Consider the following 13,836-nt stretch of genomic DNA (forward strand, 5'->3'; position numbering starts at 1 on the left):
CTGACCTCCCAAAGCAGGGGGCCTGGGTTTCATCCCTGGTCAGGGAACTAGCTCCCACATGCCGGAACTAAGGCTTGATGTGGTCAAATAAATAAATGAAATAAACGTTTAAAAAGAGACATGGGGCAAAGAGACAAATCTGTGCACAATTCCAAATGATTCACACAGCCACTCTGTCCATGAGGAAGGGGAACCGAAGTCCCTACTACGCAAGTGCCCGATCTGCACAGAGACCCCCTTCTAAAGAGTCCAGTGTGTGTGTGGAGAGAGGGGACAACTTGACCTTGGGGAACTCTGGAAACACTATCTCAGCCAGGTGATCACAGTTAACAACAACTGTGATAAGTCATGCAGATGGTGGGTGCCCCGGATATGATGTGATGAATGATGCTCTACCTCTGTGGTCTTCCTGCCCTAAAGCCATAACCTCGGTCTGATTATGAGAGAAACATCAGACCGCTCCCAGTAGTGGGGCATTCTGAGAAATACCTGGCAGGGACTCCTCAAAACTGTCAAGGTCATCAAAAACATGGAACGTCTGAGAAACTATCACAGCCAAGGGGAGCCTAAGGAGACATGCCAATTCAGATACAATGTGGTGGTACTTCCCTGGTGGTCCAGTGGTTAAGACTCCTCCTTCCAATGCAAGAGACACGGTTCAATCCCTGGTTGGGGAACTAAGATCCCACATGCCCCGGGCAACTAAGCCTTTGTGCCACAACCAGAGAGAAGCCCCTGAGGCCGCAACGGAATATCCTGCGTGCAGGGCGACTAAGACCTAATGCAGCCAAAAATAAATCAATACATATTTAAACAAAAACAACTTTAATGTAGTGTCCCGGATGGGATCCAGGACAATAGGTAAAAACGCAGGAAACCTTCAGCCATGATTAATTAGTGTGATTATTCTCAGCACCTCACTTTGTGTGTGTGTGCTCAGGTGTGTCCAACTCTTGGTGACCCCATAGACTGTAGCCCGCCAGGCTCCTCTGTCCGTGGGATTTCCCCGGCAGGAATAGAAGGAATCCTTTCCCTTCTCCAGGGTATCTTCACCACCCAGGAATCGAACCCATGCCTCTTACGTCTCCTGCACTGGCAGGCAAATTCTTGACCACAGTGCCACCTGGGAAGCCCTGCAGATATGTGGATGAATGTGGATAAAGAAATAGATACATACTGGGCTACAGACTTGGTTACATTCAGGGGGTGGAAAGAGAGGCCAGTGGCAAGAGATGATTAAGAGAGTTTCACCTGGTAAAACAAGTATGAACAGAGTATTACTTTGAAACTTAAAATTATGTGTTAAAAATAGTAATACAAATACCAGCGGTGTAAGTGTACGTGCCTTAAGGTAGGTTATTACAAGACACTGAACATAGTTCCCTGTGCTATACAGTAGGTCCTTGCTTTTTATCTATTTTACATACAGTAGTGGACGGGGGAGCCTGGTGGGCTGCCGTCTCTGGGGTCGCACAGAGTCAGACATGACTGAAACGACTTAGCAGCAACAGCAGCAGCAGCAGTGTGTATCTATTAATCCAAAGTTCTTAATTTATCCCTCCCCACTTCCCTTTTAGTGGTAAAGAATCCGCCTGCCAATGCAGGAGACAAAAGAGTCGTGGGTTCAATCCCTGGGTTGGGAAGATCCCCTGGGAAAGGCAATGGCAACCCACTCATGTATTCTTGCCTGGAGGTCCCATGGACAGAGGAGCCTGGCGGGCTACAGTTCGCGGAGTCACGAAGAGTCAGGCACAACTGAGCGACTGAGCACACACAACACCCGTCCCCTTTGGTAACTATAAGTTATTTTCTATGTCTGTGAGTCTATTTCTCTTTTGTAAATAAATTCACTTGTATCATATTTTAAATTCCACATATAAGTGGTATCATATGATATTTGTCTTTGTCGGGCAGTGTGATAATCTCTAGGTCCATCCATGTTACTACAAGAGAATCATTCTTTATATTGTTTCATACCACTCTTTCTTTGAACTCAATATTATATCATAAGGAACTTCTCTGTTCATTAACAATTGTGGTTTATCAGAATCCCTTTGGGAAAATACTCCTGGGGTTTTCCGAGCACTTGCTTTGAGTGACAACCAACACATCGTCTGGCCTGGAAGAGCTCACAGTGGAGTAAAAATGGCGTGGCGTACAGTAACGCAAACACACAAATCAATATATAGTCAAAATGTGGGCTCCCTGGTGCCTCAGTGGTAAAAAATTCGCCTGCCAATGCAGGAGATGCGGGTTTGATCCCTAGGTGAAGACCCCTGGAGAAGGAAATGGCAACCCACTCCAGAGTTCTTGCCTGGAGAATCCCAAGGACCAAGGAACCTGGCGGGTTACAGTCTATGGGGTCACAAAGAGTTGGACGTGACTGATCACGGCACTGATACATGGAGAACGGATCCAGCATTCTAGATGCCCGGCGGGCACAGCTTCCAGTGGAGCCACGCTACATGGGAATTCAGCAAGCCCCAAAGCAAGTACAAGGTCAAAGGGTTCCTCTGAGGGGAAGTGGGGACACAGCCCCGAGCGGCCATGTCTTCCGTTTGAATTGGAACTTGCCTGAACACAGAAAGAAGACACTAACATTTCAAGAAAGATGAATGACCAAAGAGCCCGGTTGTATTCTCTCTCACTCACGTGCCTTTGTATCAGCCAAGTACTTAATGCTGAAAATGACGACAGGAGAAAATGTAGACAGAGCAACCCAGAGTTTCTTTTCCTCCCCGTCTGCCCTGACTCATCAGTAAGCTGTTGCTGGAACATGCGTGTCTTGAGAAGTGAAATAAAAACAGTTGAGTGTGTTTTGTGCAGCGCTTCCACTGCTGTGGCAAACACAAAACACAAGCCTGTGGACAAGTTACAAAATGCAAATTGTGTAATTTGGTAACTCTGTGTATGAGTTAGACTCTCGTAGATTTTTGCGTTTAAAACTGGCAATGCACAATGTCAAGGGGAATGGTAAAATTCATACTAATAATTTAAAATTTTACTTTTTCTCTCTTTGGAACTATGTTAAATATGAAATGAAAAACACTGTAAGTTGAGACAGATATTAATAGAAAGAGTGATCACAGAAGAAAGGGAAAAGCCTTACATGCTGTTACTCTCAACACCACTCTCTTCCTGTCTTGTGTACAAGGGGGCCCTGAGTTTTCATTTTGCACTGGGTCCCGCAGATTAGCCCAGAGAAAAAAAACTTAGGATCTCTGCTTCCGTGTGAGGCACACGAGATAAAAGAAGAGGAAAAAACCCTGCTGAGACAGCAGCACAGTTTATTTAGCTTTAAAACAAACTGATGTTAGCAGCAACATGTACCTGGATGTGTTAAAAGATGATGCTCAACTTTTTGTTTTTACATTTGCCTTTGTCCCTTCTATTCAGAGTCTTTAAGATGTGTTTTAAAAATCATAAGAGAAACACAAGCTCTACGTAGTCAATTCAGGCACTATCCAATGAAACAGTGTGTGAACATTTCCTTTGGCTGCTCACTGGAATCCCCAGCTCCAAGGATTTAACAGCAGTGAGTCCCTGGTTCCGTGGAATACAACTTAAGAGGCAGCCAGTCCTTTTTTCTGGGGTTCAGAGAGGGCAGATGAACCATCCACAGTGACCCAGCTCGTAGATGGAAAGTTAGGTACTGGTACCCAGAGAATATTCATTAGAACGACCGATGCTGAAGCTCCATTATTTTGGCCACCAGATGCGAAGTGCCAACTCATTGGAAAAGACTCAGCTGGGGAAGATTGAAGGCAGGAGAGGGGGGTGACAGAGTACAAGATGGTTAGACAGCATCACAAACTCAATGGACATGAATCTGAGCAAACTCTGGGAGACAGTGGAGGAGAGAGGAGCCTGGTGCTGCAGTCCATGGGGGGCAAATAGTCGGACACGACTTAGCAACTGAACAGCAGCAACAACCCAGATGAATGTGTGTCCTGCACTGAGTGTGTTCCCCTCCTGCTCTCAGCAGAAGTGCTAACAACACGACAAGCCAAGGCAGACACTGGAGAGTATCACGAGGGTGTCTGGCCCAGATTCCGCTCAGTAATGACAGGCCTCTGAGGCTGCTTGGGAAATCCCAACCGGATATTAATTTCACCACCGTCAATGGCCTTCATAATATTTTTGTTTAAAAAAAAAATGATGATTCAAAGTAAGGAGATCAAGTACATTATTAGTTCCTGTGATCTCAACTCTCAGATGAATTCATGCAATTTAGTGCTTTCTGATGCAGTCATATGGAAGTTGCAAAGCAGGCTGTGTCGGAAATAACAGATTTCTAAATGAGCTTGACTGATACAGACACAATATTGCGGGCGGGGGCAGGATCTCCAGAGCTGAAACAATATCTGATCATCTTTGGATGATCAGGACCCAGCAGGCAGTCTAGCTCACGGTGCTGGCCAGTCTGATTAGTCCATGTGCAGAAAGGTTTCTGGTCCTGAAATCCTTAAAAGGAAAAGACTCAGTTTCTCTGGTGTTGCAATAGAACACAGATAAGCAAGCCCCTCCTTTGAGAAAACGTTTTCAAGCTTAGCAGTTTAGCAGCTACGACATGATGGAGTTGCATCAGGAAGAGCCCTCATCTTGTAAGTATCTGACCAGTTTATAACAATCCACATTTTCTGAGAACTGCCCTCTCCCCACGGGGGAGTCATCTGTTAGGACAGGACTTTTTCCTTTCTCCTGGCCACAGGCATGGTGAATAAGAGACTTGAACTGGACTCATCCAGTTTTCTTTGCAAAGGACTCAACTTTGGAGTTCAGCAGCTCTAGTTGGTTAGTGTGCCTAGGATAAGGAACATGACAAAATTTGGCTTCCCTGGTGGCTCAGAGTGTAAAGCGTCTGCCTGCAATGTGGGAGACCTGGGTTTGATCCCTGGGTCGGGAAGATCCCCTGGAGAAGGAAATGGCAACCCACTCCAGTACTCTTGCCTGGAGAATCACACGGACGGAGGAGCCTGGTGGGCTACAGTCCATGGGGTCGAAAAGAGTCCGACACGACTGAGCGACTTCACTTACTCAATGTAGCCCTCTTCTGCCATGTGCTTGGAAAGATAGAGAAAGCCAAGAGAAAGCCAAGAGAAAGCCAATCTGTAGAGGGCAAGATTACTTGGGGAGAGAAAGAGATGAGGGCTGGCTCCTGGCAGCCAAGTTTGCACCACATGATCTTGCCTTTGACCACAGCTGACTAGACCCACGTGGCAGTGGATCCAAGTCTGGCCAGTTAGTCCTTCCCCCAGGAATTTCTCCATGGCTGGAACTATATCTGCCCTCAGAGGGAATTGCAAGAGGCCTGACGGGTTTGGTAAGTGTGGACGGTGGACTGCAAGTTTCTGCAGGTGTCATCTCCCTGCAACCCTTCATCCCAGCCCTGGACTGAGGTACTCACCAGTCCAGTTAGAATCACTACTGACCAGTCTGGACTGACACCCCAAATTTCTGAGCCAAAGTGGACCTGAGGCTCATTTATGGAAACTCCAGTAATTTACATGATAATTCTTCTTTTAAAATCTGTTTTTCACTCTTGTTGTTGTAAGCCCCCTGCCCAAATTCTACTTCTCTCTCACCTTCTCTCCCAGTAAAAAAATGCCTTGAGAAAGCACTGCTGGCCCGACAAGCTGTCTTCCTCTATTTTCAGCCCAAAACGTACAAAATTAGATGATCATTTAGAAACTCACACTATGTGTGATGTGCAAAGATGTTCATCTCACTGCTGACTCTAACAGCAAAGAAAAATAAAAAGAACACAACCTAAAGGGCCAACATAGAAACTGATTAAAAATAAAAATACAGCCGTCCGTGCAACAGGAAACTCTGCGTCGAGTGAAAGTGTTTGCTTATCTTATATTTAATGTTTATATAATGACTTAAAAAGTACTCACAACATTATGGAATCTTCATTGCTTTTCAAATTACAAAAGTAATCCCTTTTCATTACAAAAATAGAATGAAACACTCTAGAAATCCTTAAGGTAAAAGGTGAAGCTGCCCCACAAACATACCTACCTCCAGCCCCAGTGGTAACACGCAGGGTATTCATGACATATTGGTACATTTAAGAAGCAGGATAGTGACTTACCTGGTGGTCTGGTGGCTAAGGCTCCACGCTCCCAATGCAAGGGGCCCAGGTTCAATCCCTGATGAGGGAATTCGATCTCATGGGTCACAACTAAGAGCCTGCACGCCACCACTAAAAGAAACAAAGAATGAAGAGTGACCATCTCGTGTGCGCCTCAGTGAGGACCTGCTGCAACCAAACAAAGAGATTAAAAAAATAGAAGAAGCAGCAAGATTAAATTGTATATATTCATTAGTATCACTGTAACACTTTAAAAAAAATCTACAGGTTGGAATAGGGGGGGAAAAGGCTATTTATACATCCATGTTTATGGCAGCATCATTTACAATAGCAAAATAAGGAAGTAACCTGTGTATCCATCAATGGATAAGTAAGACACGGTTCATACGTACAGGGGAATATGAGTCAGCCTCAAAAAGGAAGGAAATTCTGACATCGTGGATGAACACCGAGGACATTATACTAAGTGAAATAAGACAAAAAAAAAAGACAGATATAGTATGATTCCATTTACATGAGGTACTTACAGGAGTCAAAATCATCCAGACAGTAGATTGGTGGTTGCCAGGGGCAGCGGAGGGGCGGGAATGAGGAGTTATTGTTTAAAGAGCACAGAGTTTCAGCTTTGCAAGATGAAGAGAGCTACAGAGATGGGTGGTGGTGACGGTTGTCCCATTTGTTGTCGTTTTTTAGTTGCTAAGTTGTGTCCAACTCGTGTGACCCTATGGACTGTAGCCTGCCAGGTTCCTCTGTCCGTGGGATTTCCTAGGCAAGAACACTGAACTGGGTTGCCGTTTCCTTCTCCAGGGGATCTTCCTGACCCAGGGATCGAACCCACATCTGTATTGCAGGCGGATTCTTTACCGCTGAGCCTCTGAATGTATTCAAAACCACTGAATGGTGCATTTAAAAATGGTTAGGATGCTGAATTTTATGTTAGTTGTGTTTTACCGTGATTAAAAAAAAAACTGGAAGAAAGGGCTAGGCAAAAAATAACATTTTAGTACCTCTGTTTGGATAATGGGATTGTGGATCATTTTTTTTCTGTCTGCTTCTCATTTCCAAATAATCCATTTTGGAAAAATGAACAATAAAAATAAAAATGACCTAAACCAGGCTGACCACCACCATGGCAAGCTGTGATAACGAGAGCTAACTTTTTTGAGCCAACTTCTTGGTAAGGAAACTGAGGCTCAGAGGAGGGTGGTGGTCTAGGAAGACCCCGAGATAGAGACCCAGCATGGACTCCCATGGCGGGTTACCCTGTGATCTCTCCATTGAGGTCAGTTCACTTCAATAAACATGTTTTGCTTTGAGCTCCAAGGGTGCTCCGGGCTCTGTGTCCTGTGCCAAGGGCTGGGGAACAGGAGCGTCCGAGGGACCATCCTGCCCTATCGTCTGCCGTATAGCGCTGACAGTTTTCAGAGGGAGCTGGTGGTTGGGCCACACTTTACCACGGAATCTTCAGCTGAAAGCTTAACTCAACCCAAAGGCTGTCACTTTTTTTCGTGCAAACAGCTGATGGTTTCCAGTTGTCATTGTTAGGAGCGGTGCTCCAGTGAACATTCTTGAACCCATATCTTAAGAGCACAGCTGTGCTTATTTCATCAGATTTCATCAAATGAAATTGCTAGGTCAGAGGGTAAACGTATTTCCTAGGCTTTTAGAACATTGCTTTCCAGAAAGTTGCAGGAGGCACCATCAGAGCATGAGAACACCAGGTCCTTCTGGGCCCTTGCAGCCATAATGACAGCTAGCAAAACATTGGATAATTTGATTGCCCAAAATGGCCTTTTTCATAGATTCATTCAACAAGTATTTCTAAGTCACATGCACGTACTGGGCAATGGAGATACTGTGGGGATGAGATAAGAGGATTCTCTGCATGGGAGTCTCTGTCTAGAAGGGAAGAAGACGACTTAAGGGGTACTCATTACCTGAGGAACGCTGGTGTCAGAGGTGTTGCGAAAATAAGAAAGGGGCAGCTTTGGGCACCACTGGAAACGTAGTGACCGTTCACTATTGGGTTGGCCAAAAAGTTTGTTCCGTTTTAAGTAAAACTGTAAGACATTTTAAATTTTCACCAAGGATATGTCTTTTTCTTAAAACGGAACAAACTTTTTGGCCAATCCAATACTTAGGATGTCTGGGGAAGCTGTATTTAAATGGAGACAAAGTAGTACACTGGAAATAGTACCTGGTTTTCTAGGACACTTGCATTTCCTCTTTTTGTGAGTTGCCTGCTTGTGTCCTTTGCACATTTTTTCCTTTAGGATATTCTTTTAAAAATTAACGTATTTGTATCCAGAAAGAGAAGAAAAGGAATATAAATTAGAGTACTACCAATAAATGCTTCCCCAATTGTAACTGGCTTGTTGTTGGTTGGGATTATGGTTGTTTTTAAAACAATTTTATTTCTATATTTCTGTATTTTGTAGCAATCATTTACCTTTTGTATAATTAGGTCATGAAAAATGTTATGTAAAACTAAACCAACAAAGCCTACTAGATGGATGGAAATAAAAAAGAAAAAAAATTTTAAATTGAAGTAAGATTCACATAACGTAAAAGGCAGCATTTTAATGTGCATAATTCAGAGGCATTTAGTACATTCACAATGCTGTGTGCCTCAGACTTCTTTTTTTAGTTAATTCATTTATTTTGAAAAATCTCAAATTTACAAAATGCCTAAAACACAGTACAGCAAATATCCTGATTTGAGGGATGTTTACGTTTTAATTGATCTTTAAGAATTCTTTCTATATTAAGGATATAGACTTTGGCATCTGGAGCCAGCTTTCTTCAGGTGGCCCCTTGTCTTTCACGTATGTGGGTGTGCGCGCGCGTGCAAGCATACACACAACAGCTTATCATCTGCCATGCTTCCTGCACCCACGTCACCAGTGGCACCATAGCTCTTCCTCAACTAGTTAGGAGCAAGAAGAAAAATTCTCATAGATTTGCATATAGGAAAAAAATAAGATAATTACATAGAAAGCCTTTTTGCTTTTTTTTTCATTCCCGATTAACTGAAAGAGACAGAAAGTCCTGCTGGTGACAAAGAGGCAGGAAATATGGCTGATGATAAACCCCAGCCTGCAGGGTCCCCGTCAGGCCCCGGAGACCACAGCACAGAGAGGCCGAGATACGCTGGGTGGGGGTGGAGGCAGAAGCTCTGGGGCCTCTTGCAGGATCCTCTGTGAAGAGGCAAATGATTTGCATGCTCTTCCCAGGCACGAAGAAAACCCAGCTGTCAAGAAAGAAAAGAGGCCTAGGATTCAGTACTAAGAGCCTGGCTGCTGAAGTCAGGGAGGCCAGCTCTCGACTTGGACCCCACCCTCCACGAATGCAGGCTTGGACGAAGCACCTCACTTCCCAGTAACCTCACCTATAGAAAGAGGGCAACAATCCTACCCTCAGAGGAAGGCTGGAAGCACTAAATAAAGTTCTGGCGCAGTTCACCCAAAACTACACTGTCTGGCTGGCTCCAGATTCCGTGCCCTGCTCCTGCATGAGGTGCCATCGTGGCCCAACGAATGGCCCTGTCGACACAGCCCAGCACTGGGGAGCCAGCAGAGGCGCGTTGCTGTCACAGGCCTTCACAAGCCCGATAAAGGTGTGAAGGGTGTTTTCTGGTTGCCTGGCAGAAACCAAGGTGCCCCTCTGGCTTACTTCTCTCCATCACCTCCTCCCATTGGATCCCTGGCTCAGCCAATTGCTCGACCAAAGCCTGGCAGTCTGGGTTTGTGGGGAAGGCCCCAGGAGCGGTCGGGGTCCAGGTGTCACTCTGCTTTATGCATACTCAGCCACCCCGGCCCCTTCCTCATCTGGCTGTTCCCCAGTGCCCCCCTCTGCAAAATGAGAATCCCAGAGCATGCACCTCATGGGGGAGTTTCGAGAATGACAGACGGTAAACCAAGTTAACGTCCTTAGTGCCATGCCTGGCAGTTACTGTTCAATAAATGTCCGCTGTTATTATCAACACCCTGTTCCCAGACAGGAACACTGAAACATGCTGGGAAGAAAATACATTGCTATGAGACCAGAGCATAAAACAGTATGTAAAATAGAACCCAATTATGTTTAAAAAACAAAAACATTATACATACGTAGAAGGAGAAAAAGACCAGAAGGAAGTGGCGCGCTTAATTCTTGGTAATGAAATTATAGAGGATCTTTCTTTTTTTGTTGTCTTTTCATGTATTTTCTACATTTTCATGCAAAGCACATAGCACTTTTCCAATGGTGGGGGGGAAGCACTGTGAGAGATGAGAGGAGTTATTACTTGGATCTGGGCTTGTGGAGAGGATGTCCCAGAGGAAGTGGGATTTGAGCAGGGCCTGGAAGGATGGGAGAATTTGAAGAATGGGGGAGGAGAGGCAGGAGAAGTCTTTTTGATGTCCTTTTTTTTTTTTCGGTCTGTCTCCTTCCCTAGGCTGTGGGCTCCTTGAGGGCACGGTTCGTGGTCTAACTTGCTCACTGCTGTATCCCTGGCATCTAAAACAATTTTTGAAAAACAAACAGACAAAAAAACTAGTGCTTAGTAGGTGCTCAGTAAATATGGATCTAGTGAGCAAACAGCCTTGACAGCTGACGTAACCTGGGAGACCAGGATGCTCTTGATTCGCTGTCCAGCTGTGCACTGCCAAGATGGAGGCGTGTGGTCTCCACAAAAAGAGGAGTGGGCCCACCAGGCCAGCAGCAGGAGGCAGACACAGGGATTACGAGCTCTGCATCTTTTCAAGGTGTGATCTGGAAACTGGGAACATGGTGGTGGGATCTTTGTACAGATGCTGAGGGAAGAGGAGGAGCTGCACAATAGGGTTGATTTAGCCATTCACTGGACAGGTCTGTCAAATCAGTCATCGGATGCTCAGGCAAGTAGTTCAGGTCTTTGAAGGTGCGTAAGAGACTCTTCATGGGTGGAAGGCTAGGGACTCAGGAAAATGTGATTCTAGTCTGAATCTTGCTGTGTGACCTTGGGCAAGTTACTTAACCTCTCTGAGCCCCAGCATGCTTATTCATAAAATGAGAGGTTTTATCAGCCTAATACTTGCTCATAAAAAGACATGTGTGGTAGTAATGTAAAATGGTGAAGCCACTGTGGAAAACAGTTAAACACAGAATTATCATAGATTATCATGTGATACCAATTCTTCTGATAGGTATATACCCAAAACAGGTGCTTAAGCAAACATTTGTAATTGGATGTTCATAGTGGTACTAATCCGGAGAAGGCAATGGCACCCCACTCCAGCACTCTTGCCTGGAAAATCCCATGGACGGAGGAGCCTGGTGGGCTGCAGTCCATGGGGTCGCTAGGAGTCAGACACGACTGAGCGACTTCCCTTTCACTTTTCACTTTCACGCATTGGAGAAGGAAATGGCAACCTGCTCCAGTGTTCTTGCCTGGAGAATCCCAGGGACGGGGGAGCCTGGTGGGCTGCCGTCTATGGGGTTGCACAGAGCCGGACACTACTGAAGCGACTTGGCAGCAGCAGCAGCAGCGGTACTAATCACTGTAGCCAGAAGACCACCAACCCGATGAGCAGATAAGTAAAAGGCAGGATATCCAGATGGTGGGATTCAGCCATAAAAAGGAGTGACAGTGCTACAGCGTGAATGAACCTCGAAAACATTGTGCTAAGTTTAAAAAGCCAGACTCAAAAGATCAAATTTTGTGTGATTCCATTTATATTGAATATCTAGAACAAGGAAATCCATAGGAACATAATGGAGACTGGGGGTTGCCAGGGGCTGGAGGAAGTGGGGAGTGGAGACAGAATTTTCTTTTAGGGTAACAGAAGTATCTTGGAACTTGATAAGAGGTCTTGTTTGTACAACACTATGAATGTAATAAGTGCTGCTGAATTAGACACTTTAAAATGGATAATTTTATGTGAATTTCATCTCAATTATATCAAAAAAGAAAGAACCTAAGAGATGGGCAAGATGAAAAGTTCAGCCATAGATGAAAATGGGAGACCATCACAGGCCAACGACACAATTATTCTGCCCAGAGGATATGCAGAAAAAAGCTCCCAGTAGCAGTCAGGACTGGGATCTAGATCAGTCTCTGGCCACTTCCTCATAGTGGGATCATGGGCCACTCACTCAAGTTCCCTGAGCATCAGGCTTCCTATCTGCAAAATGGGGCTGATGCATCTTCTGTTTTCCTCAGAGCACTGTGGGGCAGAGTTCTGAGAGCACTCTGTGAGCCCATGTTCTCAAAGTGACCCCTCCAGGATGATGTCTCAGCACCCTGTTTTCTAAACACAGCAGACTGAGAACCAGTTCCTAGTTCATGTGGAGACACTGAGGAGGGTTCAGGAGCCACTGACTACAATAGGGCACGCCCAGGTCGATTCCTGGCTCCACCACTACCTGTGTGGTCTAGGGCAAGTCATTCATTTTCTTCAGCGGTAGAATGGGAACATCTCTTATCTTGGAGAGAGGCTGTGTGTTACACCGTAAGCACTCAATAATCAGATCCCTTCCTTCTTTGTCGCTGCTCTCCAACACAAAAATTGCCGGTTCCCAGAATCCACCAAAAGATCTGAGATGTGGCTCAGAGAGGTTAAGGCAGTAGCCTGAGGTGGCACAGCTAGTTTGGGCTTAGACTACAGATGGCCTGGCTCCGGGTCCAGAGAACTTCCTTCAAGCCTCTAAGCGTCATCACTTATTTTCTTCAGCAGGTGTTTTACACCTACTCTGCCTAGAAAGGCGGAGGTGTGTAAGTAGAAAGACCCGGCCCAGAATTACGTGCTGTGCAGACTTACGAGACAGGTGCTGCTGTCCTCGGTGTACCTATTAGGAAACTGAGTGTGCTTAACTAAGGTTCAGAGAGACCGAGTGACTGGCACCAGGACACACAACCAGCAAGCAGAGGTCTCGAATTCGAACTCGAGTTCTCTCGCGGTGCCACGCCCGGAAGCCCCCGGGCGCGCGTGGCTCCGCGCAACTAGGGCGCGCGGCGGTGGGAATCCCGAAAGGAGTTGGAAGCCGGGCCCGTTCATTTGCATGCTAATACCCAGAATGCTTTTCCCCCCCGCACACCGCTTCTCTTAATGGAAGCGCTCAGTTTGGAACCGTGGAAAGTTTGGAACACATACTTCGTTCCCTCTTTGCAACTGTGGGAACTTCCCGCCCGCACACGCTGTGCCTGTAGCCCAGGGCTCCAAGTCGGGCTCCCTGGCGGCAGTCGCCGGTTCTTCCCGAGCAGACGAACCTCTGCGTCCAACCCGTGCGCGGCAGCATCTCCCGGACAGCCGGGGACAAAGCGTCCAGGCCCGCCCGCCGGGCTCAGAGCCCGAGCGCTCGGCGACTCGCTGGGCTGCGGGCGCTGGGGATGCTCCCGACCTCAGGAAGGCTCCCTGGAGCCTCCTGTACCCCCATTTCCCTGGGGAACGCGGGGATGCCAGCTCCTGCCCACCGCCCTTGCCTCTGTTGTCGCCTCCCAAAACTGGTGACTTTCCACTCCCTAGGGCACAAAGCTTGGCGTGTGGCGGTTTGGGGGAGAGGATGGACGATGGCCTCGTATCCCCAGCTTTCCCGGGCTCGATGCCCCTTCGGCTCAGTCAGTGCGCGGGGTCCAGAAGGAGCTCCGGCGGTTCGGCCTGCCCCCAGCGAGGACCCTGGCCCTCTCTGGGTTTGGGAGTGGGGGAGGCGGTCGCAAGCGACTTCTGGGGATTTCGCGCATCAAAGGGGGGTGCCGAAGCGTAGCCGACGCCCGCTCGACT

The sequence above is a fragment of the Bubalus bubalis genome, chromosome 17 (assembly GCF_019923935.1).
Source record: "Bubalus bubalis isolate 160015118507 breed Murrah chromosome 17, NDDB_SH_1, whole genome shotgun sequence".
Taxonomy (NCBI): Eukaryota; Metazoa; Chordata; class Mammalia; order Artiodactyla; family Bovidae; genus Bubalus; species Bubalus bubalis.